The 26267-nt window shown below is 39.5% G+C and overlaps 1 long non-coding RNA gene across 1 annotated transcript; it reads right to left on the reverse strand.

Annotated features, from left to right (window-relative positions):
• Nucleotides 1-7637: 7637 nt before the first annotated feature.
• On the reverse strand, nt 7638-26065 carry LOC119483519. Its single transcript, XR_005205712.1, has 3 exons — nt 25711-26065; nt 20795-20798; nt 7638-7648 (listed from the first exon to the last, which is right to left on the reverse strand). It is a non-coding gene; the product is annotated as an uncharacterized LOC119483519 (long non-coding RNA).
• Between the last annotated feature and the right edge of the window lie 202 nt (nt 26066-26267).

Below are 26267 nucleotides of genomic sequence, written 5' to 3' on the forward strand. Positions count from 1 at the left end.
GTAAAATCTATTAGAAACACTAGTATTTAAATTTTGAGTCTCATCCTGGTTGTGATGCTATATGGGATATAGAAAATAGAGCATAAAGAGATCTGGTTACTTATGTCACTGTATACGATTCTAATATTATCAAAGTTTTCTGATCGTCTGCGGCAGTTCAGCCATGTCTTTGACTTCTTAACAACCAGAAAATCTGTAGTTTATGTACTGACTGAGCTACCTCAACCGTCGAGGATGAACCCAGTTTGATTTCTGGCTCCTAGGGCTTTCAATCGATTAAAATATTTAATCGTGATTAATCGCATGCTTGCTTTATGCAAATGTATGTTTATTACCTGAAATCAATTAACAACACAAAACAATGACACATATTGTCCAGAAACCCTCACAGGTACTGCATTTAGTATAAAAAAATATGCTCAAATCATAACATGGCAAACTCAAGCCCAACAGGCAACAACAACTGTCAGTGTGCTGACTTGACTATGACTTGCCCCAAACTGCATGTGATTATCATAAAGTGGGCATGTCTGTAAAGGGGAGACTCGTGGGTACCCATAGAACCCATTTTCATTGACATATCTTTATTTAGTATGACATGCTTGGTACCAATGGATTCCTTTGTTTTTCTAGTTTTCTATGATACCATCACATATCAAGTATCTTCTCTCTGGCTTTAAAACTGAGCCCACTACAACCTAAAAATTGCAAGTTGTCTTAATGGGGTAAAGAAATTAGTGGCGTTAAAATGAAATTTGCGTTAACAAGTTATCATCGCATTAACTTTGACAGCCCTACTTGTTGCATTTACCACTCTGGTCTCATATAATCTTCTGTAACGGGAGACCAGCAACACAATTTATATTCTGCATAACTGGTGTCAGACTTTACTTTATTTCAACATGTAGACCATCATTACGTAATTTTTGTTATAGTTTTTTTTGTTGTTGTTGACTTAGTTTAGTAAAAGATGCACCTGCACACATGACAGAGAATGATGAGAAACTTGAATGAGGTGTTTACATGCCACACTTTTTTTTTTATTTCTATTTTCATCCTGGTAGCAATTCAGGTTTTTCAAAACAGGGATACGGATTTATCAAGGTTTCTGATACCAAGATATGATGTTTACATGTGCTACACATAACCAAGATAACGCTAGAGCGCACTCAACTTTCAACCCCAGTTTGACCTCATCGCTTCATGTCTAAGGTTAGGGAAATCCGTGGGTGTGTAATGTATATTCACACGAACTCAAGTCTGGAACTGTTCATTACGCATGACTGCTTAACAATAGAATTACATAAATACCAAATAGAGTTTCAGTTCTCTCCGCACCCTAATTTAAACATCACTAACATTGAGATAAATTACCATCCCTAATAGAAAAGACATTTCACAGAAGTGGTGGCTAACTGTTGTTAAGCCAAGGTCAGGAGGCGTCAGAAGGAAGAAGGGAAGTCAGGTCAAATGACACAGCCAACACATGGTTAACCTACTACTTCACTGTGTCACTTTGAAAGAAGTTGTAGACTAGTGGCTCTTATTTCCTCTCCAGGAGAATACTACTTCTCCACCCTACCTGCTAGTTAACGGCCTTCACTTGACCTCTCAGGTCTGAGCCTGTCCTTCATGAGAGAGATAGGATAAGTAACAGCTGTCTCTTGGTGGTTGTACATGTGACAGAAACAGCATGGGAAAATGTGCACGTTACCTTGATGATCAGTATGAAAAGCAGGAAAGGAAAGAGTAATAGATGATGCTTTTTCTGTCAGTTGTCTTTTGTATTTGGCGCAGTGTCTTTAAGGACAATGTCAGATGAGAGTCATGTTGACACAACATCCTCAGGGCGAGAAATTGAAGTACCGTTTTATATCACACGGATTACAAAAGTGCAAAGGTGCTTTTCTTTTTGCACAAGATCCATGTGATGCCCAGAGCCTAACCACAGAATACAACAGTTTACACACAGTCAACAGACTGAACAGATACTTCACTGTTTACTTGTCAAATTAGATCTACAACTACTCCAACAAGGCTTTTCATTAATAGAAAACAACTCTCTGTAGAAAGTGTTGAAAACCATTGCATGAAGTCAACATCTCTCTAACAGTGTCAACAAAAGTTGATCGCACAAAGCAATTTATTTCAGTGCTGTTATTGGTTTGTATAGGAGGTAGTAGTTTTCTAGGCAGCAACATTTGCAGGTGTCCGACTAATACTGTAAATCTGGCTTCTTTTGTTGAAGTTTGATATTGTGAGCTTTATCAGCTCTGACAACCTACCGTACTTCTGTTACAAACAGAAAAAAGTTTGGTCATAATGTATCAGTATTCTTGTTGCTGGGTATCAAAGGAGTCTATATACTCTTAACTTTGTCTGTAATAATGTGCCATATATACGTATGCATATCATTAGAAGAGATTATTGAAGAGATCCATTGAGGACATGTTGGTCACAGTCATAACTAACTATTGATAACTAAATAAGTCTGTTTATTTGATTTAAAGCCAACAGAGAAGAACCACTTTGTTTTCTGAGTTCAGCCTGTTAAGTTTCCCCTTTTGGCTTGATAAAGCAGTAATGTATTGAAACCTACACAATAAGACTACACATCAGCAGGGTTGTTAAGTGACCACACCACAACTTTGGAATTTTTTGTGGTAGAGTCAAAAATCTGGGAAAGGTGTAGCTATTGTAGGTGTGGGGCCTTTTTTTTTTTTTTAAAGACTATTTTTTTGCTCTTGCCTTTATCGGATAGTGATAGTATAGACATGAAAGGGGGAGAGAGAGAGGGGATGACATGCAGCAAAGGGCCGCAGGTCAGAGTCGAACCCGCGGCAGTAAGTACCCAGCCTTAGTACGCCCGCTCTACCCGGTGGGGGCGCCCTATTGGAATTTTTGTTGTTGATTTTATGTCAAATATTAATATTTTCATTAGGGGTGGGGGAAAAATCAATATGGCATAGTATCACAATATTATGCGTGGTAATATTGTATTGATACATGGACGTCAAGTATCAGTCTTAAAGTCTTAAAGCTAGGGTGAATCTGGTATCTTATGAAACTAGAAAATCTAAGGAATCCATGGGTACAACCATTTCATGCTAGCTTGTCGGGAAGAATGCTAAATAACGCTCCAAAATTACGCAAAACTTTGACGAGGAAAAACTGGCATGGCAATTTTCAAAGGAGTCCCTTGACTTCTGACCTCAATATATGTGAATGAAAACTCTGAGATGAACAGAATGAAAACTGTATCATATTAGGCAAAACAGATGTTGACAAACTGCATAATTTGCTGTTGAAAAAGGTAATAAATTGCAATATACAGTATCTTATCATAATACTCCTCATATCGCAAAATGTTTAAAATCGCAATAAGATCATATTGTGAGTATCGTTTGTGCCCTCATACGCTCTCATTACTGTTGGTCTGGTCATGGTCCAGTAATTGATAATCTTGCATCCCAGTGTGATGAATAGAAGAGGCTGTTTATTATCTACAAACCAAGCAGCTACAGTTTTTTTTTTTACCACCCACAACCAGTCAAAATGCCCTCTATGTATCCCTTTGAAAGTGCATGCGCAAGTATTAAACCCTTTCAGTTATTGCATGACTTTGTGTGGGACATAATGTGTTCCTCCATCTCTACGATTAAGGCGATATAAAGTGGTAGTACTGTGATGAAATACCGGCTGTGATTGTTGCTGCAAGGCCTTGGAGAGTGAGAGATGAGGGGTATCCTAGACTTTGTTTGCAGAAAGCTTCACATTCCCACACTCCTGAGTGTTGCTGTGTAACTGACCCCAGGGCTTCCTGAAACCGTTCTCATATGGACAGTGAGATTTCGTGGCTTTGAAGCCTGTATTGACAAAACATGAAGTGTGATTGGCTATTAAGGATGTCAATACAGGGGAAATGTTTCAGATGGCACATTCCTGGAGACAAGGCTGGTCTTAGTAGCTCTATACTGACTTTTTAAAAATAATTAAAAAGACACAAAAGCATATTTGAGGCTACATGCTCAAGTGAGACCAATATTGCTGATAAACACTCTGTTCATCCAACTTATTTTGTGGCGCCGGGCTGATAAGATATTCCCTGTAGGCAACCACACAACCCTCTGAATGTTAACCCAATTATGAAACATATCATGTCATCTTGGATTACTGGGAAAACTGGGAACTGCAACTGCATGTAAATGTTTTTTTTAGATGTGTTGTAGATGTTTTCTTCTGATTTGTAATGCCCAGTTTGCTTTGTACTGTGTCCCTCGTCACTGCTATCTCTACTGTAGGACCGGGGAGGCTGGAGACAGACTTTTTTTTGGTTCCCTTAACAAAGGATTAGGGATGTCACGAGAACCGATACTTTGATACTAGGGCTGTCAAAGTTAACGCGATGATAATGCGCTACTTTCTTTAATGCATTAAAGTGGCAATAGGCAGTATATTTTTGGCATCATTGGGCAAAAATTCCATAATAACCTTTCAGCATATTGTAATTCAAGTGTTCTGAGAGATAACTAGACTTCTGCACCTCATCATGGCTCTGTTTTCAGGCTTTAAAAAATCTAGCCCGGGTTGACAGGAGACTTTGACCAATCACAGGTCATTTCATTGAAAGAGTGTTCCTATTGGCTGTGCTCCGGTCATGTGACCAGAACTTGGCGTTCCTTCACCAGATTTCACAATGGCGGCGGCGTCACAAACTTTCTCATTTTACAACTAAACCGCACACTACAAGATGATTCTGAAAACATTTTAGGCGAGGCATTAACATAACATAATATTGATTCATATTCGATCAGTGCTGCCTAGTTTGACCGTTTGGTCGGAGTTTGCGAGTGATTGAAAGCCGGCTCTCATAGACAGCAGATGGACAGCAGACCTCAGATCAGCTCTTACTGCTTGTTTTTCTCCGGTCTGTAAAATCTTGCAGATGCCGTTAGGAGCACCGGAGGACACAGAGGCACATGATTTTTTTCAGGTTACCTGCTTCATGTACTACTGTCAGGATATAGCGACCGTTTTATAAAAATAACTTTTTTAATCATATTTGCCCCAATCTCACCTACTTCAGCTTTAACGCAACTTGTGATTTTTAGGTTCATATTAAAGGTATCATATGAAACTAGAAAACTCAAGGAATCCATTGGTACCAACCATGTCATACTTACGTGCTGGGAAGGAGGCTAAACTACGCACCAAACTTAGGCTAAATTCTGACGAGGAAAAACTGGCATGGCCATTTTCATATTATTTGCATATTCTTCATGCTAAATGCAGTACCTGTGAGGGTTTCTGGACAATATTTGTCATTGTTGTGTATTGTTAATTGATTTACAACAATAAATATATTCATACATTTGCATAAAGCAAGCATCTTTGTCCATATGTTGATAAGAGTATTAAATAGTGGACAAATCTCCCTTTAAGGTACATTTTGAACAGATAAAAATGTCATTTATTTGCGCTTGTAACTATGGACAATCATACGTATAATCACGATTACATTTTTTAATTGATTGACAGCCCTGGCACAAATGTAATCTTGTAAAATGTAGTTTTTGGGGAGAAACTTGAATAAATCCAGTTGTTTGAAGGAGATGTTTTCACAATTCGATACCACTGTAAAAAAACAAAAGTAAAACAATAAATCCCATGTACTTCAAAATAGAGTCCTTTATTACCATTTGAATATTATTTTTTGTTAGGAAGCTAAACAGGTCATAATTCCCTCTCTATTATCTATATCTATGCTGGTATAGAGAATCGTGGAATTTCACTATTATTGGTATCGACTACTAAATTTCTGGTATCGTGACATCCCTACAAAGGAGTAGGTGTTGCTGGCGGTCCAGGGCAAGAACTTTACCCTTTTCCCAATATTGTATGCTCTGTTTGTTTTATTCCAATCACTACCATCATTTTGCTATGTTAAGTAGTTTTCATGTAAATGGACTGCGTAATAACTGTTCAGTGGCATCCAGTTTTTAGGAGACAAACCAGGAAAACTTTGGCAGGATCTGGAACGATGAGATCTGGAGCACACGGTTATAGTAGGAGGGGAGCTCTTTAATAAGGAGCAGCAACTACAGTTTGGATGTAAAAAAAGTCCTCATAAAAGAGTCAGAAGAGGCAGTGTAGACGTTTTAATTTCCTGCCATACATTGAGAATACCCCCAAGTCAATAAGGATGGCAAGGATTATCTGGCTGAGGGTCTTGGAGGAAGTGGACAGAACCAGGAGGATGAGGACTTAAGAGAGGAGCGTCTGAGTGCAGTCTGATTTATAATTGGCTTCCTGGCCTTTTGGGACCCAAAACACTGTTTAGCGAAAGGGACATTTGGATAATGAGTGATTCATGACATCCGCTGCATTGGGGGAATTGATGATGGTAGTTGGATGAGCATCCACAGTCCAGAGAGGACAGAGGGGAAGGGATTGAGGGCACAAGTTATGTCTACCGGTCAAGATGAATTTGTGGACTTCCAGATAGAGAGGCTGGAGAGAAATAAGTACAAGCCAGTGTTACTGTGTGGGGTTAAAAAAGGCAGTTAGATTTTCAAGTGGTAAAGGAATGTTTTAGCTGCATAGTTTGAATTTAGAGGCTGAAAGTTGGAAGTGTTATTTGAGTCAGTCTTGTTAAACATGTACCACTTTTTCTTTTCATCTAATTGAATTAATTCAGACAATCCTGGGGTTGTTGAGGGAAAACCCCATTAAGTAGGACATTTGAGACAACAACAGACAACAACATCAAGGAGGGCGGAAATAAAGGTTACGCTGTAAGTAGGTCAAATGTTTGGATATTATAACACACACCTTAAGCCTTTTCTATTCATTGAAGGAACTCCTGATCGCTGTGTCCAAAATGACTTCTTTGTTCACACCTTCAGTACTCAACTAACACTACTATAACATTCAGTAATTTACTTGGTAGTGAGCCGTAAATTAAGATTTTGGATGCTTATTAATCATCATCATTTGGTGGCATCACTGACTGGTTTAGAGTCCTAACTACTACTACTTTTTTATTACACGGCTTTGTTGAATACTCAATTCTGATTGGTCAATCCCAGCGATATACGGTCTGTTATACATAGCAACAGTCTGCTATAAAGAAATAACAGACCGTAGATCGTTGCTATGGACGCAGTTCTAATGTTGGACTCTGGCGGACCATTTTTGTGTCAAATTATTGATTTCTTAAGTAAGTAGCCGTGTAACAAGTGGGATAATGTACAGCTAGCGGGTCATTGTCGTGCAATAAACCCCTTCAGGGCGATGCATATACCGTTTCGTGTTGGGGTCCATGCCGGGTGCTGCATCGCCCTGTCGGGATCTCACAACGAGCACAGTTAGCTGCTAGCCGCCAGCTCAGGCGTCGCCATGATGAGAGCCGTACGGAGGCTATAGAAATGCTTAAAAATCAAGTTCAGACATTAATTTTCCTGTGATAATTAACCTGAAACTTATCATTTATTCTCTTCCCATGCCCTGCTGTCATCCTGCACTCATATTATACGCTCTTCTCACGCCCACAAATCTTTAAATTATGTATTTTTTTTGTTTGTTTTATTGCATGCTTTATCATCCAATATCTCTGTCAATACTGCTTTCATCAATCATGTGATGGTGTCTTCTGGTCTGTGCTTCCTTAACGAGTTTTCAGGGTTAACTAGAGATTTACAGACAGCCGAGCGGAGCGTGGGTGTGTTCTGCAGTTGTGAATGGCCCTCTGCTCTGTATCTGTGAGGCACAAGGAGCACGTTAATAATTCAGTGCTGTGCCATGTAGCTTTGAGTTGGTTAATGAACACAGAGAGGAATCTCCCAGGCATATTGCTTTGATGTGGGCTATACTGTGAACGCTGTGTGACATAGTGCGGGGACAAGAGGAAGTCGCAGATTGGAACATAACAAGTCAATAGTGGATGTATTATAGTTTAAAATTGTGCTGTGACTATCTTCTTGTAGGCTCTAAAAGATTAGTTAAAATACAGATAGGAGAATGAAGGAGAGTCTCTCTTTATCCTTATAGGAGAGACACCTTCTTTGTTTCTTGGTGCTGAACAAGCACATTTTTAACAGTTCCAGTATCTTTTCATTCATATCTACAGGAACATGTAATGAGACAGTGTTCTCATAAAGAGCAGACCTTCCAGCTGTGTTTTTAGACAAATTTCTCCATGAAAATGGTTCAAATTTGTGGGTTTGAATCGATAGATTCGTATCTCTGAGGCATTGATTTATCTGTACAATCCCACATTTTAAAGACTAAATTAGTAATCAGTTTTTAAATAATCAATTGTGATGGCGGTTAGTATACACATTATTATCTTAGCGGAGGCCTGCGCCCTCAGAGTGCCCCTCTAGTTGTATATATTCTGTATCTAATTTTGTATCATGATTAGGGCTGTCAAACGATTATAATACGCAGTTAGTTGCATGATTGTCCATAGTCAATCGTAATTAATCACACATTTTTTATCTTTTCAAAATGTACCTTAAAGGGAGATTTGTCAAGTATTTAATTCTCTTATCAACATGGGAGTGGGCAAATATGCTGCTTTATACAAATGTATGTATATATTTGTTATTGTAAATCAATTAACAATGTCAAATATTGTCCAGAAACCCTCACAGGTACTGCATTTAGCATAAAAATATGCTCAAATCATAACATGGCAAACTCAAGCCCAACAGGCAACAACAGCTGTCAGTGTGTCAGTGTGCTGACTTGCCCTTATACTGCATGTGATTATCATAAGGTGGGCATGTCTGTAAAGGGGAGACTCGTGGGTACCCACAGAACCCATTTTCATTCACATATCTTGAGGTCAGAGGTCAAGGGACCCTTTTAAAAATGGCCAAGCTAGTTTGTCCTCGCCAAAATTGACTGTAAATTTGAAGCGTTATTGGTTGATACCAATGGATTCTTTAATTTTTGTAGTTTCATATCATGCCAGTAACTTCACTCTAACTTTAAAAATGAGCCTGCTACAACTTATAATCGCAAGTTGCGTTAATACGTTAAAGAAATTAGTGGCGTTAAAACAAATTTGTGTTAACATGTTATTATCGCGTTTACTTTGACAGTCCGTATCATGATACAATACATCAGTATCTATTGAAATATAGTACATTTTCTTCAAAGTTAAATGAGAATCATTTTAAAGATGTAATGACTAAACATTTAGTTAAAAAAACTGAATTCAATATTTGACAAATCAAGGTACCTTGTCACTTTAGACCTGCATTAACTAATTTTTGGGCCACTTGAGGGCAGCAAGTTGTGAACACAACATGGACATATCATCACCTTTTAAGTTGATATGTTAAACGTATTGGCAAGTAGTTGTTTATTTACACATTGTTTATTTACACATTATTTACACAGCAGTTACGGAGCAACATTATCTTTCATTTGGAGTCCTGTTTCTGTTCGTCTGATGAATGTAAGTCCAAAATTCATTCCTGGCCTCTACAGACTCTGAGGGAAATATCTGGCTCTTTAGCTGCTAAATGCTCCGCTATGTTCACCAGCTAGATGCTAACTGTTTTTGTCTACTGTTTGGTGCGGAGCAGGTATAGCTGCCAGTGATGGACGAAAACAACACAGAGAATGGTGAGAGTGAATCAAAAAAGTAAAGTTGCAGCCGAACAGGAGCTGAAACTCGTATAACGCTCAGTAAAGTCGAGGGGAGCTGCAGGTTTGATAATTCTCTGTGGGTTCATGACTATGAGTGACCTCTTTCACATTTGTTATTTGTTATTTGATACACTATTAAGAAAAATATTGATTATAGCTCCCGCAATATTACCTCTAGCAGTTCTACTCATTGATTTACAACAGTTATTCAATGGTGTAGTACAGCCAAATATTTTATATTGTATATATATAGTTATAATGGTGCAGTAAAATCTCTGATGGTTGACTACTTTCTTTTGTCTCATGATATATTTTGTCATGTAAACTCTCAGAATACTAATTAGTAGTTTAATTAGTATTGCAAATAGCTATTAGATGCAGCCCTAATGCATTCAAACTGATGGCAGACATGGGTTTTTACCACGTCACTAATGTTGGTGTGAAACGGGTATAAGTAGCTCCCTAACACACAGATCCATCTGCCGCCGTTGGTGTGATTTCCTGTCGGAGGCTCTGTGGCTTTTAGCTCAGACCTTTTCCATCTCGCCTTAACACGATTGCATCTCTTCACTGCCACCCACAACTCGTTCCCTCTCTATTGCCCACCAGTCCTTCTCTGAGACTGCAGCAGAGGTGCAGGATGAAAACCATTTTAAAGGAGGCCTCTCCCAGCAGAGGTCCTGTTGGCATGGAAACGGCTGTCTTTGTGAATGGAGGCTTCTTTTACACGCCTGGTCAGAGGTTTCCCACTGTCTCGTAGTCCAATAGGAGCCGGGAAGACTTCTTACAAGCAAACCTTTACAAGTTAACTGAAACCTGAGTTTATGTTGGTGTTACGGTACTTTTTGGTAACACCCTTTGCTGTTTCATACAGCTTCTTAACTGTTGATTGTATGTGTGATTCGATTAGTTTCCACAGCAGCATTTCTTGTTTGGAAATAGTATTCTTTTCTCTCTTTGAAATATTTTAAAGATCTTTATGTTTGTTTGGGGCGGCTGTGGCTCAGAGGGTAGAGCAGGTCGTCCACCAATCGGAAGGCCGGTGGTTCGATCCCCGGCTGCCCCAGGTCACATATCGATGTGTCCTTGAGCAAGACACTTTTTCCCTTGACATCATATTCGTTCCATATCCATCAACCAAAACAAACCGCAGCGAGTCAAAATGAAAAAGCAGAAGACTGCGGAGGGGCCACGTGAATACGACCTACACCCTCACATTTTAAATCCAAAGTGGTAAACACTACACATACAGTAAAGTATGGAAACACTTTGGGTTTCACACATTGATAGGAAAAGCAGAACTGGACATGATGGCTAAAGCTGCACGCTAACTCTGTTATGGACAGGAGACGTTATTGTATCATAGTAACGTGCTGCCAAGCCAGCCGTCACTCTCATCTCTGTGGTCAAATCGGCCGACACTGCAACTGTAGCGCACCCAGATACTGACATTTTTTGTTAAACGTATTCAAACGGTCCTGATGGAGCTGACCATGGATGTATAAAGAGAACGGAGCTGACGGGAGAGCTAGCAACGGACTTGGCGAGGTTAGCGGACGTAGACACGTGCGACTGTGTACGGTTTTCAAAATTAGGTAACAACAAAATAACAAAAGTAACTGTATATAAAAAATACATATATGGAAATAAGATTGATTGGATTATATTCCCCTGAAGTATAAAACATTATTTGTCCCTTATAGATTAAAAAGAAAATACCCCTCATTTGTGAGGGAAATAATTTTATTCTTTGATTTTTGTGTTGCAGGAAATAATAGATAATACCTGACAATGACTGATATATGTGACTTCAGGACATCTCTGACTACATACATTTTAATGTATTAATTTGGATATTTTCCAAAGTAAAAGTCCCTAGAAGTGTATGATTCAACTTTTTCCCATGGTCTAGTTTTAAAAAAGGGCAATAAATCGTAAGATTGACTCGCAATACTTGTAGAATGGCAATACTTAAAAATCGCAATACATATCGAGTTGGCACACAAGTATTGTGATAGTATCGAATCAGGAGATAGGTGTATCGTCCCAGCCCTGGTGGGCAAGCATATACAGCTGTCTTTAATTTCAATGTTAGGTGGATTCCATTAACAAGCCCTCAGGTTTTTTTTTTGCAGCCCATCTGTGTATTTATTTATGTTATTGTATATCTCTTCTCTTCTCTTCTGTTTTATTGTATTATATGCACAAATAAAGAACCGGACATTATGTGAACACTAGAGTGCTCTCATTCACCTGCTGTTAACACTGATTATATAAGGGCAAGTTAGACCAGAAGCTTAGAGAAAAGCAAATCAAAAGATTGCTGGATCAAGCAGGGAGTCCTCTTTGTTTCTACTGGATTTGTTCAACACAGTCAGTTCAAACTCACAGAATTTCTCTGAATGCTTAAAATAGTAGGGGAAAGAAAAAAAAGTTGAGTGCCGTCATAAAAAAACAACAACAAAGCGCTTTGCTTTAACAATCATGATCCCTTGATAATTGAATATTATAGTGTCCCCTACCTGACATTATAAAGTCATATGTTGAATAGCTACAAATCAGTAATTAGCTGGCATTTCATCAGCTCAACAGGAGTCAGGAAAGAGAACCCCACTAATAATATAGAGGTAAATCAATGGTGATATAAAGAAGCCAGGTTATTTGTCTAAATTAGTCCATGATTAGATGTTTTGAAGGAAAAGCAGCAAGTGACTGTACTCTGTGAGGCAGGACAAAGAACCACTGACCTAATTATTCATTTCCAAATTCAGTTTAATCAACTAAAAAGCCAAGGTCATTGCAGCACCCTGTCCTTTTCTTTTCTCTGCCACACAGTTGGCACACTCTTTGTCTGTCCTTTATACTGTTTCCAAATTGGGGTTAAATGGGAGGTTTCACTGTTAGGGAAAATAATAATTTCTCCCTTATGGTAGAATTTTGCCAAACCCAACCTAACCTTTTGTGTCAGTTAAGTCTGAAACACTGTATTTAGTCTGTTTGTGGAATCAGTTTCATGGTGCGGTTTGCCAACATAGAAACTGCCTAGAAATCGTCTCAGTTTGAAGTTATGTAGATCACAGATCTCTGGCCCACATTCCCTTTCTTCTGGATGAATTATTTACTGTTTATCCAAATTAAAGTAGGTTGGGCCTCGCTTACTGTAGCTCTAAAATGCATCTTGTGTGAATTGATCCCAAATTGACAGCTTTAAGTAGACATGAATACACCTAAAACTCACGAATGCTCGATATAAACACCGTTGTGATACCTACATTTGTTTTAAGTTGATTTATAATCTTTATTCTGTAAATTGCCTTTTACCCTGTTCCTCTTTGGATCAAAGTTCAATAACAGATTCTTTTGGTGTCATAAAGAAGAAGTAAAGGCACTAGAGGAATGTGTTGTATTGTCATGGTAGGATATCCTCCCTCAGACTTGACCTGGGTGGCTTTCCGTTGGGGACGCAGGCAGCTGGCGGCTCAGTTAAAGTGCCTTTAAGTCTATTAGAGAGGATAATCCTTGAGGGAGAGTTGCAGTGAACAGAAGGAGCGGGCAAAACAGTCTGTCAATTCACTTTCCTCACTTTTGCCATCTGATTGTACATCCCCTCCCGAAGCAGCCTATCGCTCTCAAACACATGGCCACCATATGCTTTCTTCATTACTCCCTAAAAGGAAAGATGGCCTCCCTAAACAAGACGTAGGAAATAGAGGAAGAGTTTTAGTGCTGCTTCAAACAAAGTTGCTTTAAACGATCTCTGGGGTTCATTTTTTGACATTGCAAGATTAAAGTTAACAGGTGTATATTTCTCTGCTGTTGCTATGTCTTTTGTAACCCACAGTTGTTTCTCACCTTTTTATTGCTTTCTCTACATTTTCTCTAGCCTCCCACCTTCCACCTCCACTGCTCCTGGCTCAGTCGGTGGCTCAGCATTACTTCAAAGGGGGAAGGTCTGCGGTGCTGCAGATAACACGCTGTACCCCAAAGCACCAGCAAGCGTTTCCAGAGCCCCTACGCAGTCCCTCCACAGACAGGTTAGGCCCCTCCTGTGTCTTGTGGGAAACAGTTCCTGCTACTCGTGTTTCTTTGCTGCTGTTTCTACTGTTTTTATTCCTCTAGTAGCTCTCTGGCTCTTGTTCTGTTGAGCCCCGGGCTTCAATGTACACTTGAATTACATTGTCGCCTCGCAGCAATTGTGTGCACTCGACTTGTAGAAGTTGAAAACATGAAAGGAATCAGTAACCTGTTGGTATTTTGTTAGTAGGACTATTATGGCCTAGGGCTGGGCAATATGGCTTATAAATAATATCTCTATTTATACGCTATATCGCGATATATACAAAATATATCTCAATATTTTCACAATTTCTCTTAAATAACATAGCTGTTCAATTCAACCCCTTGATGCGCATGATCATACCAGCGGGATCATTCTATTGAACTAATCTGAACACTCTGAGGTGGTGTACTGTCGTACTGTCTTTGGAAATGTATTCTGATGAAGTTTGTCCAAAATACAGTTTGCAGGTTGGAGTTTTTTTAATTGTCATTCATTTGTTATTTAATATTTATTCCTTTTGTTTTATTTCTTTAGTTATTATTGACAGTCTGACTGACTGACTTACAGTTCACTGGAAGATCACTTTTTCTTTTAAGCCAGTTCTTACACGCTCTTACCGTTATATCTAGTATATTACACGTACCACAAAACAGTGTGGGGGCTAGTTTGACCCTCTTTTTTGAAGTGGAGGCTGACATCCTCCATCACCTTTTCCGACCTCAACACGTATAAACTTGCTTTGCCGCTTCACTTCTTTCGTTCTCTCCAGGCTCTTTCCCTGTTCCTTGCTTCCCCTCCAGATAGAAAAACACACGCCCCGTACGCACATCCACGCTCATACGCCACACACACACACACTCGCCCAGGAGTGTTTCTTTGAGTGGGAGAAGCGAAACGACAAAGCAGGTCTCATTCCAGTGGCATAAAAAAAATGACATGACAATTAATATTTGTACTCGATGTTCACGATATAGTCATTTACTACACCCCACGTAGAACAAGCCACAATACATTGAGTATATATATGATATATCGCCCACCCCTATTATGGCCTATCGCATAGAAGGAGTCTGATTTATTTCTGTGAAAATGACATCCATACATACCTATGTTGTTCAATCGGATGCCCAGGTGTATTAACTTTTTAACATATGGCCTATATGTTAAAATATAAGCTTTACCATAAGAATTGAACACTTTTAATAATTATATATATTTTAGTGTTATCAAATATATATAGTTTTCGATACATATGTAATACTGAATATTTGAAACGGTTTCAATACTCATTTTCCTCAGTATCGATACCCGGGTACCAGCTGCCGTTTCTGCTCTCTCTTCTCTCCGACAGCGAGTTGACACACACACACACACACACATACCGCTGCAGCGTAGCCTTGCCTCCTCTCACTCACTCACTCACAGTTCTGTATTGTTGTCACTCATCTCATTTGCTCTGGTTGAATATAATACATTGCAGGTTTTGTTATCTTTATTCTGCCTTCCTTGACCGTTGTTCTTTAGCTTGGCAGCGTAATGCTAAAATAACTCCAAACATAGCTAGCATAACCGCTACAACCATGTGGCAAATAACTAGCGCTCAGCCCGTTAGCTCGATGCTAACACATAATGAGAATTACCATTAACGCGACAATCTATTTTACTTCACATGCTTAATGACAACAACAACTTTTCTTTTTTCGTGGCTAGAAGCAGAGAACAGCAGAATGACGGTAGCAAACATTAACAATAATTAAACCTTTTTATTTAACATCATCTTTAATGAGCTAACACTATTGTGCCGTCCTCTCCTGGTACGGGACGTCTCCAACTAGTGTTGAGTCTGAGTTTGACCCCGTGAGGTTGCTGTAGTTGGTCCGTGTGGAGTGTTGAAGCAGCAGAGTAGCAGATTAGCAATGTGAAGTGAGCAGCTATTAGTTCATTTCCACAAAACAAAGGAAATGTATGCTTGTAAGAATGAGCACACATGTAGTTTTGTGTTCTTTATAGCCGTGTTATATTTATCTTTTAATAAAAAATCTAAAATTGCATGCATTCAGTCTGTCAATTTAACCCTAATGTATTTACCAAGATATTTGGCGTATGTTAAATGTTGTGTGGGTACTTTTTTGGTTTACATTTGGGTCACAGATCTGACTTAATTAATTGATTTGAACAGATCATAAATTAGTTCCTTTTCTTAAATTGAAATGTAACAATTGCTTTTCTAAAATATTGAAATATTCCTCTACAGTGTCCATTACTTATTTAAAAACAGTAATGTATTTTACTTCGATCAGTGATTGTTTTTACCTTCTTTTGAAGATCAAATATTCCAGACAGCTAGCGGTGTGAATTGTTTGCTTCTAATAATTCAGAGTTTGATTCATGACCTTGTGTTTGGCAGTTTGATTCAAGAGCTATTCATTTTTCCTCTTTGATTTTGTGAATCATAATATAACACATTTGGGCCAAGCTGTATAAACACTAAATACATGTAATAATGAGTGTGACGCTACTTTTACAAATCTTGCTTAAAATATGACACAAATTATTTTGCAATCATTTTACTTCTGTCAGTGATGTGATATAAATGGTAATATCCTGTTTTACAGAAAATATAATGGATGGACATTTTGGTTGGCAGCTCTGTGTTTCGAGCTCTAAAGTATTTTGGTAATGCTCAAAGTCATGGCATCTGTTGGCTTATCGGTGTTTCCATGGCAGCAGCGCGGTGCTGCTCAGGTTCCTCATGATTTCCTCTGGGATGAAACACCTCTTAATCTGCTCTCTAAGAACATCTTTGTTCGCCTGTGGATTTCTGTGGCACTGACTCTCTCTAGTGAAAAAAAGACTATTATACAAGCGTGTCTTCCATGTAATAAGCAGCCAGATAAATCTTTCCAAATGTACCATCAATATTTAATATGAAAAGTACCTCTGGATGTCATGTAGAGAAAAATGAGAATTGTGAAAGAAAGTATGTTAAGGTCAGTGAAACCTCTGATAATAAGCTCCACTTAAATGTTAGCATAACGGGAAAGGAAAAAGATTATATCACACGCTGAACAATACATTACTCGCCTTTGAAGATATTCAAGTTATGTACGTCTTTGTTTTGTTTATTCTCTGGCAGTAGACACATGTTGGTGTGTGTCCCTCTCTGTGTCATGCAAATTGATCATTCATCCTTTAATTATAGGATATAAAAAGTCTGAATAATTTTTTTTTTAGACCTGCTATTTATCTCGCTAAATGCGATATTTACATGCCAATTACTTGTAATCATGGCACATTATTTGTAGCTATTGGAACCCAGTTTACAATAATCTAGCTTTCACTGAAATAGCATTTGAAGTAATTACAACTTTGCATTCAGTTCGATGTGCTGTGAAAATTACCAAAGTACATTTATATATTCATACAGAAAAAGCAGACTTTTCAGGCTTCACTAGGATCAGTGCTTTTCTCTCCAATTTGTTGGAACATTTGATTACGTCACATCTGCAGACTGAGTGTTGATGTGATGCACATTAACAATGAGACAAACTATCAAATCAAATTTTGTGCTACTAAAGATAAAAACACATGATGGCCTACTGTATCTTATAGGGCTGCTCGATTATGGCAAAAATCATAATCCTGATTATTTTGGTCAATATTGAGATCATGATTATTTAACAAGATTACTCATTGACTCATCATGCATTTAGAAAGAACATTTTGTAGCCTACATTTTAGAGTTAAATGCATCAATCTGGTGCACTTTGAGAGCAAAATTAAGAGGATAGATCTATGAAGAACTTTGTACTCTAGTAAACAATTTAAACATTAATACTTTAGTTTTATAGATATGAATGGTGAGGACTCCAAAAAAAGTCGCCCCCAGAAAGCATGGCACGAGAGGGGGTCCGTGTTTCCGTGGGTGGATTTGCCGACATCGCCCTACTGAGGACAGTATGCCCACAGCGAGCATTAAGCAGCGAGGTCCAGGCGAGGGATGCTGTAAAGAACTACCTTCACCCTGGGCCTTTCCAAGCCGACCTAGAGCTGGTCGCGGCGCGCCACGACAGAGGAAATACGTAAAGTTTCCACGAGTGGATCCTCCTACACCGAGCTGCCGCCCCTGACCCGGCAATCGAGACAAAAGCACACGGCTTTAAAGGAAAGGGGTGTGCTGGATTTATAACCAAAGACAAATTGAGAGCGTCATTGCGATATTGAATGCAGCACCATAATCGAGTTATGTCGATTATCTTGTTTTATCATCGTTGGAAGCCAAATCGTTATTGAAATTTGATTAATCGCACAGCCCTGGTATCTTCTGAATGGCAATATGTAATAAACATATTTAGGGAGCATATCGACCTGGTCTGGTCTGTTGAAAACTGTTGTGAATCTTTGCAGAGCAGTATCAGAACAGTACAGAGGAAAACGAGCTCTTTAAAGTTTAAACATCTGCACTGAGCCCGCCTCTCAAACTTGTAATGGAAACTTTAAAGGATGAAAACAGTGTCTTTAAAAGCTTAAAATGATTTTTCTTTGCTTTAATGACATTAATCAACTCTGAATCAACAGCCCGACCCCAACATGTATGATCTTACTCTTTCATTAATTCTGCCTCCTTTCATTAGTGTCTCTTTTGCTTTGAAACTCCAGCTCTGCATCACTGAAATGTGAGGTAGTTTGCTGCAGGGAAATCTTTTTTCTTTTTTTTTTTAACCGCTGAGACACAGCTGCAAATTGTGTCATGATTGCGATGGTCAGGTCTCAGGCGCTTGGTGTAGAAAGCTCCTAGAATTGGGAGGAAGGAGCTGTTGAGAAGGTGGGGTCGGAGAGGAAATGAGGCTGCATTCCTGCAGTGATTTATGAAGTGTCTATCATTCTCTCTGTACTGTTGGCTAGTTCGCAGCTGCTCCAGACAGTTCCCCGACTGTAGTAAAGCTGGACCCACCTCAGCATAAAGGAAATCATTAGTTGCCACATGAACGAAGTTCATACTGTGCAATAAGCTAAGTGACAGCTGCTAATTTGAAGATTCACCTGTGGCTCTATAGCCCCTTCCCTTTTTGCTTTCCCCCCATACATCATCCCTGCCTGCATATTTTCCCCTCTTGGCATCCTCATGTTGAGACTGTGTTTTTCATTCACCGAGGAAAAATATCCTGAACCAAGCTCTCATGTGGACCACAGAGCTTGGAACTCAAACTGAACGCTGACAAAATACAGAATGAGCCACGTCTTATAAGCACGGGTCCAATGTGACTAGACGAGGCCTGTCTTATTATTAATCTGGAAGAGACTCACAGCACTGCTCGAACATGTCAACCAGACTTGACTCGAAGTTCACACCTGCAACAGGAATTAAAGACATTCTTCTAACACCTCTCAGGCTTTGTCTGACCATGTTGGAATAAAAGTTTATAGTCTGCAATAAACTATACAATATGTTTGATATATAAAGATTACAGTGGAAACAGTAACACAACGGCGGGCCTGGCCGCTATTCTGTCTTTCAGAGGTTGTAGCGGGCTCAGTCTTAAAGCTAGATTGAAGATGTTGGTATCATATGAAACTAGAAAACCTAATGAATCCATTGGTACCCTGTCGTGTTAGCTTGTCGGGAAGAATGCTAAATAGCGCTCCACCGTTATGCTAAATTTGACCTCAAGATATGTGAATGAAAACTCTGAGATGAACGGAGTACAAACTGTATCTTAGTGGATAAAACATATGTTGACAAATTGAATAATTTGCATTTGAAAAAAAAGGTAATATATCACAATATATCTTATCGCAATATTCAGCATTTCACAAAATGTTTTAAATTGCAATAAGATCACATTGTGACTTAAGTAGCATGATAATATTGTATCGTGTGGCCTCTGGTGATTCCCACACCTAGTTAACAGGATGTTCATTGTGGAGGAATGATCTCATTCCACACCCTTCAAAATATTTTATGACCAAGTCAAAACAATAAAGCCTTCCACAAATACAGGCCCATATTTCATCGAAGTGTTGTTGAAGTCTCAAATGTTATCTTTTTCTTTTCCATGTTAGTCATATTTCAATAAGCTGTTCGTAAAATTCAGCCAAAGTTTCCGAAAAGAAATGGACAACTTTTCTGAAGAGGGCCTTTATGCTTGTGTATTTCACAGTATTTTGTAGCATCTCCAACTTATTTTGTTATGTAACTTTTCTTATTTGCTATGCTGCTTGCTAATTTGTTTTGTAATAATAACATTCTGCATTTTAATTATGTAAAAGAATGAAGAGGAACGTTTTTCCATTAGGTTAAATACTACTTCAGTGTCCTATAAGTTAATGCACACATAAAATACAAGTTGAGATACTTCCAGCTTGTCCTGTTCTTTCCACGACAAATCCTGGATGAGAGCAATGATATTGTTCCCTGAAGACGGTTGCATAACTTAGTGCTCCTGTCATATTTTGAGCAGAGTTACTCAAACTGAACCAAGGCCAGGAAACACGGTAGTTGCATTCCTCCATTTTTTTGGCACATCCAGATACAGCCGACCCAGACTGAAGTCGCAGGCATCCATAACCGGTGTTCTTGCCTCACTCAAAGACCTCCGGGAAACATTCAGGACTTTTCCTAGAAAGCTCTGGGTTATCCACCTAATATAGAAGTTAAAAGGTGGCTTGTTTTGTTATCGGAACAGGGGGGTTGGCTAACAGCTTGCAGAGTAGGCAACACAGAAGTGTATTAAGGAGAGGTATATGATAAATATGTGTATACTTGCTAGTACTTTTCTCTTCAGCCAAAGGGACTCTGGCTGAGTAATAATTTTCCTATTCATCTTGAATATTGCCACATGGCAACATATAAAGCAGATTTTGCCCTCAAAGCTTTACTTTTGTGCGTTTTTTTACTTCAATTCTGCCCTTATTTGCAAATAACAACCGATATAAGAATCACGAATTGTGAGGCTTTTCATTCTGTCGACCATCTTTCTGTCTCACGGTTATCGAATGTCAAACAGCTGGATGTCTGGGCATCTGTTCATTTCCCAGAACTCAAAGTTCATATCCAGTTTTGTTTACGTCAACTTCTCTCTACATGAGACAGCTCCTCGGCGCCGCTGGGGACTCTAGTGGGTCTAATTATGTTTGTACACAGGTGCTCCATTTCTCATATTAAAACACCTTTTATCTTTGTTTTGACCCGTTCAGCAAATCATACTCTAGGGTGCAGAAATAAGCTATTCACCATTGGGCTATTTGTGCAATGTTGATTTAAGGTGGAGGATTTCAACAGATGAACATATGGATTGGGTTAGAAGGATCACAGTCAGACAGACGGGGGTTTGTAGTAGCTCTACTGCTATAAACTAACTTATTCATGTTCAGAAACAGATCTTATCCAGAGGTGACAGGTGTTTTTAGCTTAAAGTGGCACTCTGATTTCAGTCCTGGTTGAATTGGTGAAACCCTGTTTACAGCTGGTAACAGCAAAATGCGGTTTAATACCACAAGTCCCTGAATACTGGGGGCAGCAAGACAAACTATTGTTGTTTTAATAAAGAGCCTTTTTTTTCCATCATTCTGTGGGCAACTGTGATCTGATTTACACGGCATGAGTCTGCGAACATAGTTGGTTACCTCGCTGTGCAGCCTGTCGCCTGCAGCTGAACTCAGTGTCTGCTACTTCTTATTCCATTACTCCTTATTTCAAACTGATCTGCTGTCAAAAAATGCGTTGCATTTCCTGTGACTACTTCATAATAAAAGTCAGCTCCTGTTTTGCCAGTTAAATGTTTTTAATGTGAAGCTGCAGCAGTAGGAAATGTTCGGTTTATATTTGTAGTAACTTAATACAGCATTTTTTTCTGAGAATGTCGCCACAGACACTCAGTTCGTAATACTGCAAATATACACTCACCGGCCACTTTATTAGGTACAAGGTGTACCTAATAAAGTTGGCCGGTGCTAGTACCGGGTGGTTTTCTGCTGCTGTAGCCCATCTGTTTCAAGGTTCGACGTGTTGTGCGTTCAGAGATAGTATTCTGCATACCTTGGTTGTAACGAGTGGTTATTTGAGTTACTGTTGCCTTTCTATCATCTCGAACCACTCTGCCCATTCTCCTCTGACCTCTGACATCACAACAAGGCATTTTCGTCCACACAACTGCCGCTCACTGGATATTTTCTCTTTTTCGGACCATTCTCTGTAAACCCTAGAGATGGTTGTGCGTGAAAATCTCAGTAGATCAGCAGTTTTTTAAATACTCAGACCAGCCCGTCTGGCACCAACAACCATGCTACGTTCAAAGTCACTTAAATCCCCTTTCTTCCCCATTCTGATGCTCGGTTTGAACTTCAGCAAGTCGTCTTCACCACGTCTAGATGCCTAAATGCATTGAGTTACTGCCATGTGATTGGCTGATTAGCTATTTGTGTTAACAAGCAATTGAACAGGTGTGCCTAATAAAGTGGCCAATGAGTGTATAAATATTGCAAAACGTTCATCAGTGTGCCATATGCTCAATCACCATTGTTACCTCATTCGGCGATTGATAGTGACTTAACAGACATTTATTTAAATAAAAATCTTCAAGATTATTACTTTAAAGTTGAACTACTGAATTTGATTAACATTTTTGTTGAAAAATGATCATTATAGTGTTTTCTGTTTTTTTCAGTGGGCTCTTATTCGGTTGTTGTAGTGCCAACAACTCTGACAGAGTGATACGTCTTCTCTCTTATGAATCACGTTACATCAGTTTCAGAAGTTCCGTTGTCCCGGTTACACTTTCATTCATATTATGTCAATAATTTAAGATTACGGCTGACCCACACTAAAAGATTTTTCAAATCTTAACAGATCTTGAAAATGTGAGAGACCCCACACATAATAACATGTTATGTTAAATGTAACAGTTTTGTTCCTATAGTGTGTGGTGAGCAATGATTTGGCCAAAGCAGCACACCACACACTAACAGATCCAATCATGAACACCAAGAGTCCCGACTCTCAAAACCTGAGATCTCGCAAAATCTCTTTCAATCAAACATGACTTGAGTGTAAACAAACATGGCAGATAACAGGCAGTAAGAATTAGCAACTTTTTTGCACTACTTTGTACTGAAAATTCAAGAAAAAAATAGAAACAATATGGATGAAGTCATGGAGACATGTTAATTAAACACTCAGATTGTTGCCAAAAAATCAACAAGTTGGTCCTCCATTTCTGAGGTCCATCTTATTACTACTTTATGCATTGTGTTTTTCATTAGCCGAGTGTACAGTTGTTATTTCAATGTGTCAGATATATCTTTAATCAATATTTAGATAAAATAAAAGCATCAAATCAGACTCTGAATCGGCACATTCAATGTGAAGTGATTTCGGATCGTGAAAAAAACACCTTGATCAGGACAGGCCTATTCGTTACACAAAAAGTGAGGAGAATCAGATTTCAGTTTGATTTTAAATTTCCAACGAAGCCCCATCATGTTATTGCTGTTAGCTGTGCTCTGGTTTGCCAGCAGCTTCTCTCTGTTCACTTCCCCTCAGATGAGACAAGAGAGGAAGAACTGACGCATCTGTGGTGGTGACTCACTGTTACACACTGATGCAGGTGTTGCATGTCGTGCCAGGTTGTTAAATTGTTCTGTTGTAGTTTTTTTGGTGTGTTCTGTCTGGGTTTTGGAGAATAAACTGTGAAATGCCAGTATCCTTATCTCACTGCGCCGGCCCTCCTGCTTTCTCCTCTCGTTTTCCAGGCGGCCCCACGGCCTGTTAACTCTTTGATGACCTCTGAGATCGCTGGGATGACAGCTCTGTTTTCCCGCTTTGTCCACAGAAAGAATCAACCCTTAGAGTCGGACCTGGAGCGGAGAAGACCAATTGTGTCCTGAACAAAGACAGACAGAGAGAACTGTAAGTAAACACTGCAGCTGTGTGAACTTCTCAGGGGTCAGGAAGTTTTCGTGTGTATGTAAGTTGTGCTCAATGCGGTGCTTTTCGCATTGGTTTACACACAGGAATGGTGAGATTTGTGGTTGTTTTGAATGGGTCAGAGAGTACACGTGTTGTTGTCGATGACAAAGAAGCCATCTAAATCGCTCCTTGGTGTATCATAGTGTATCTGAAGCTTTGTTTGGATGTTGGGATCAAAATATAAAGCTATAAATATAACAGCCATTTATAAGGCTCCTTGCAGTCATATTTGTATTCTTCAGATTGTGGACTATGTATCTCTAACCTGGAAGACAAACCATGATATTACACAAACATTGAAAAGGTGACGATGAAGTCTCTTTTTGCTAATGTATAGACCATTTTACAGTTTCACACATTCACAAACACATTGACAGCCATTGTAAACAGGCTCAAGTTTATGTCATGTTAGTGTTTGTTGTTGTCAACAGCAGATAGGATGTAAGCTTCAACCCAGTTGTTTCCTAGCAACACATTTCTCATGTAAGGGTCTGTTATCAAGTACATTTTATTCCCACTCCACCATGGCAGCAACCACCATAAATAAGTTCTCCACCTACTGTATAGGAAACGCTGGTTTTACTTCACAGAAAGGGATCAAAACGATAGCAACTGATATGATAAAGTTAACATTGAAGACCAGAAAATGTACAATTAAATTATTACAGCACAATATTAAAAATAGGAACACCACAAGGGTCTACAGAGTATTTTGTGCTAGTATAAGTATCGCACTAAGGCTGTTGTACAGTCTTGTTTTTCATGTCTTAAGAACAGAGTGGACTGGTGATGATGACTTGTTTTTCATCTTGACTCTGATGTGGTAAAAGATGACACAGTTTATATTTGTAAGTAATCCAAAATGCACAACCACAAGTTGGCAGCTTGTTTTACATCATGGGACACGCAGCAGAAAATATGCTTTTAGTTTGGAACAACTTACAATTTTTTTTTTTTTAAATAGTAGTATAGAGGTAATACAGTTCATTTTCATTATCAATAATCTGCAGATCTATTTAGACTGCAAAATGTAAAAAGAAAAAGTGAAAAAATGCCCATTACAAGTCCTCAGAGCCGTTTTCAAATTGCTCGTTTTGTCCGACCAACAGTCCAAAACCCAGTGATATAAAACAGAAACAAGCAAATTGATTAATTGATAATCCAGTTAGTTACAGATTAATCATCTGTCATGTGTCTAATTGATTGACCAATTGTTTCAACTCTATGCGCGCTCGCATATGCGTGCTCGCGTGTGGCCGGAGCCTCTCCTTCTCTGCCTGCCTTCACTCACACAGCGCGCGTACTTGCTCCACCTCTACTAGACGTGAACGCACGCTCACTCCACACTGCTGGAGAGTTAGTAGCTCTGAGAATATCTAGTGAATGTACAGTGGACGTTTGTGCAGAAATAAATGCTGCAGCTCCTCCAGACCAACAGAGGTTTTCCGTGTCTTGTGAAGTGATGGGGCTCCGCAACGAGAAACGTTGTCGTCTCGTTACCGACCGGGTGCCGGTGTCTCCCCTGTTCACTCAGGGTGCGGGCGGGAGGCGATAACGTTACTTGCTGCGGAGCCCCGCTGCCTCAGCCTGCGCTGAAGCAGGAAAAGCCAACACTAGGATCAGCATTGATTCATGGAGAGACCTTCGTCTGGTCAGCTAACATTACTGCCAAGCAGGTGAAATATAGAGTGATATTGTGGTTTTAGCTGACGTGTGTCACCTCACTGTTTTGAGCGATGCTCGTTAATGTCTATGTAGAGCGAGCAAGCGCGAGCCCGACGCTGACTTTCGTTGACTTGACGGTCACAGGTGTCGCTGTTAACAAGCATTTCTGAAAGTTACAAATAGTCCCTCCAACCTTTTGTTTTTCTAAAAAAACAATGTATAAGCTGATACAAAAATAATCCCTCTCAATCATCTCTTATGCCCCACTAGAAATGTGTGGTGATGTCTGTTTCTGCAGAGACCCTGCAGCCCTCTGCCTGTGTTTTCTCTTTTCTTCTGATTTAGCTTTACTCGGGACGCTTCTGGGCGTCTGCAAACAGCCTTTGTGCTCCATGTGGGGGTGTAACCCCAAGCCAATAACAGCACACAGGGTGTGCAGCCCGTTCAGGTGGTCAAATATCGCTGCTTTGTTACGCCCCTCGGCTTCTGATACTGACTCACAAGTCCCCCTTTTGCTCTATTAGATACAAAGCAGCCATATTTCACAGAAGGGAACGGGTTGTGTTATGTGCATGTGTCCCAGTGATCCCACTGGTCCTCTCTGCGCTGTGAGTGCAGCTATGATTGGTGTGTATCTGTAGTTTGACGATCGCAATGTTAAATCCAGCGCTACATGTCCACCAGGTCCAGCGAGGTCACTAGAGGACGGTGGTGACGTACCCTATCGTTGAATGCAGCTTGGTTGATTGGTCCCTGGTTTTCTGCTTGCTGTTTCAAACAGGAAACAACATGATGGCCTGCTCGTAAAACTTTCTGTTATTCCGCCTAAACAATTCTCCAAAATCTACTTCTGCAAACACTTTAAGAGACAAATAGGCTATGCCACTGGTGCATCTCGTTTCATTTTAGAACTAG

The sequence above is a fragment of the Sebastes umbrosus genome, chromosome 3 (assembly GCF_015220745.1).
Source record: "Sebastes umbrosus isolate fSebUmb1 chromosome 3, fSebUmb1.pri, whole genome shotgun sequence".
NCBI lineage: Eukaryota > Metazoa > Chordata > Actinopteri > Perciformes > Sebastidae > Sebastes > Sebastes umbrosus.